The following is a 3,517-nucleotide window of genomic DNA, read 5'->3' as shown; positions in this document are numbered from 1 at the left end:
TAAATATTTAGAGGACAAAATATTTTACTAATCTTTTAAAAAAGAAGTATGGAAACCATCAGTGCATGACTAATTAAGTTTCTATCAAAAAAGCCCAACATTTACAAAGGTATAGCCGTTCTGAACATCAGCTAAGAAAAATTCACTTAATGAGAAATACCTCATTACCTGACAAAGCCAGAGAGAGAGTTGTTCTATGCTTAGGGATGAGATGGTTTTGTTAGTTGGGAAATAATAAGAGAGAGAAATTGTGAGAGAAAGAATGGATCACACCCACCAGGAGGGAGGCTTCACAGTGCTATAGAGACATGCAGAACAGACACTGGATGCTTCCCAGACTCATGGGGACCTATGTTGATAATTAAATGATCTCCCAGGGTCTGAAGAGAAAGGATAAGATCTGGGGCCAACAGAGCTTTCTTTCACAGATCTGGGAAGCAGATAAAAGTTCTGTGACCTTTACTGTGTTCCCCCTACAGAGCCAGTCCCTGAGGATCCCCTGTAGGGTCTGAAAGTGAAGGCATCTGGATTAGAGCTTCAGAGAATGCATTTGTTATGCAACTCCATGGGGCTTTGCCCTTGGTAGGTTGGGCCAGTCCACAGAACCAGGACTCAGGAAGGCAAGACAAATGGGCAATATCCTTGAAACAGATCTCAGGGGAGCTGCCCAACACCTTACACAGTCCTCAGGCCTTCCTAAGCCTCCCTTAAAAAGGAGATGCAATCTAATACGGCATTTAGGTTACTCTGATTGGATTCTTTGCATTTTGGGGCATGGAACTTGCTTTCTTTGAGTTCTTTTTATTTATATATAATGTCTGCTTCATAAGAATCTTCACAGGAAGATTCTGAACCAAATAAATCTACCTACTAGAAAGTTAAGAAAAACCAGCGTACACTAGCAGGATGTTCTCGCTGTGATTGGTTTTGTTTTCTTTTATTTGTGTGTGTGTGTGCATGTGTGTGTGCACACAAGTGTGTATGTGCACAAGTGTGTATGTGCAGCACACATGCATGTGTGTATATGTGTGTGTGCATGTGCACTATACATGTGCATAGGTGTGGGGCGGCTGTATGACAGCACACGTGCGTGTGTGTGGCTGTGTGGAAGCCAGAGGTCAACCTCAGGTGTTTTCCCTTAGGAGCCATCCATCTTGTGGTAGATCCTTTGAGACAGGCTCTCTCATTGGACTTGTAGCCCGCTCCTTAGGCTAGGCAGCTGACCAGCAAACCCCAGGAATCAGCCTGCCTCTGCCTCCCCAGCACTGGGGATTCAAACACACACTGTTATGCCCAGGTTTCTATGTGGGTCTGGGATTGAAGTCAGGTCATCATGCCTGCAAGGCAAGCACTTTAGTCATCTCCCCAGCCCCTTGTTAGTAGGTTTTAAAGATGAAAAATGAGTGGCTCCTGGTCCAGGAGTTTACACCAGTGAATAACCCCCTCTTAACAGGACAGGATGGAATGAAGCACAGATACATGACAGACAAGACTCAGACAAGGGTTTCTTTATTAGCTCCGTCTAGGTCAGCTGTGAACCCTCCCCACCATACTATTTCTCTGTCAAAGCCGTGCGGCTAAACAGAAGGGTGAGCTGATGGAGAGGATCGACTCTCTTAGTGGCTCCGTCTTCTTCAGGAGATTCAGCCCCTGGTTTCTAAAAGCAGGGGTGACAAATACATAACATTTTTCATTTCAAACAAATGTTTAAGACCAGCATGGTGGTTCATATCTGTAATCCTAGCGTTTGGGGTACAGAGACAGGAAGATAACCAGTTAAAGTCAGGCCTTGGCTACATAATGAGGCTCTGTCAACAGAGCAAGGACTGGGGATGTAGCTCCTAGTACAGCATTTGCCTATAGTGAATGAAAGTTCACATCCTGCATCTCCAACTGGCCCTCCTGCAAGGTTGATTAGCACTTCAGTGACTGTGGAGAGTTTGAAATGTTACAGGGCCAGAGCCTGTTTACTAATTTATCTGGGGCCATATTTAGCCCCTAAATAGCCATTATTAGCACTGTCTGTGTCACAGTTGATATTCTGTGAGTAAAGGATAAAAACCTTTAAGCAGATCACCAGCTTCCACCAACCCAAAGCCTATGAAGCTTCTAAGGTCTATAGTAGAATTCTCCTTCCTTTACTATATATAACCCACCTCTCTGATGTCTCCACCAATATGTGAAAAATGTCTTAATTTATAGCTTTCTTTATCCTGCTATTATAAAAACTTCCTGAAAGGATTACCACATTGGAACGTGGAATTTGGAAAGACCTAAATCTGTGTTCCCGGGCCATGGTCACTCACATTCGGCCCCAGAATAAACTATCTCTTATCCCTTTTGAGGTGAGAGTTATGCTTTTGCATCAACATCTAGTATGTGCAAAGCTATAAATTCAATCCCCAGCACTGCAAAACAAACAGCTAAATGCAAAGATGTTCAAGTTGGGCACGGTGGTGTATGTCTGTAATCCTAGCACTTAAGACACTTCGGCAAGAGGATCAAGACGATCGCAAATTCAAGGCTAGCCTGGGCCACATAGCAAGACACTGTCTCAATAACTGAAGCCAACATAAAACAACTAGAATCCAGGAACATATGAGGGATCCCATAAATAACAAAAGACAAGCTCTTCTTTTCCTATTGTGTGTTTTATGTGTGTTTCACATAATACATGCCATTTACATATACACATGTACATGCTATGTTCTGTGTCTATATAATATAGAATGCAATGCACTTATAAAGCTAATGTGCTATGTACTACATTACTAGGTGTGAAACTATGCATCTTAAAATAAAACTATTTAATAATTTGATCAAAAAACCAGTTGAGGAGCTAGAGAGATGGCTCAGAGGTTAAGAGCACTGACTGCTCTTGGAAAGGACCAGAGTTTGCTTCCCAGGATCCATATGGTGCTAATAACCATTTGTGATTCCAGTTCCAGGGGATCCGACTCTCTCTTCTGGCCTTCATGGGCATCATACAACAAGGGTATCCTTACATAAATGCAGGCAAAACTCATACACATAAAATAAAAATAAACAAATTAACATTTTCTTATTTTATGTGTATGAGTGTTTTGTGTGCACGTATGTGGTACATCATGTGTGTGAAATGCCTGCAGAGGCCAGAAGACAGTGTCAGATTCCCTGGAACTGGAGTTAAAGATAGTTGTTAGCAACATTGTGGGTCCTAGGAACCAAACACAGGTCCTCTTTAAGAGAAGCCAGTGCTCTTAACTACTAAGCCATCTCTCCAGCCCCTAGCCTACAAAATTTTTTAATGCAATTTTTTTAAATGCTGGTTTTTTTTTTTTTGTGGGTCGTTTTGAGACAGGGTCTCCCTGTAGCCCCAGTTGGCCTGGAACTCACTAGACCAAGCTGGCCTCAAACTTACAGAAATCTGCCTGCCTCTGCCTCCCAAGTGCTGGGATTAAAGACCTGTGCCACCATGCCTGGCTTTGGTCTTTGATTTCTTTTCCCTACTTTTCTACCCTTAAACTTCATTTGTGTG

The sequence above is a fragment of the Nannospalax galili genome, unplaced genomic scaffold (assembly GCF_000622305.1).
Source record: "Nannospalax galili isolate Female #2095 unplaced genomic scaffold, S.galili_v1.0 scaffold1681, whole genome shotgun sequence".
NCBI classification, from domain to species: Eukaryota; Metazoa; Chordata; class Mammalia; order Rodentia; family Spalacidae; genus Nannospalax; species Nannospalax galili.
The sequence above is the reverse complement of the archived record's forward strand: the minus strand, read 5'-3'. Positions refer to the sequence as shown.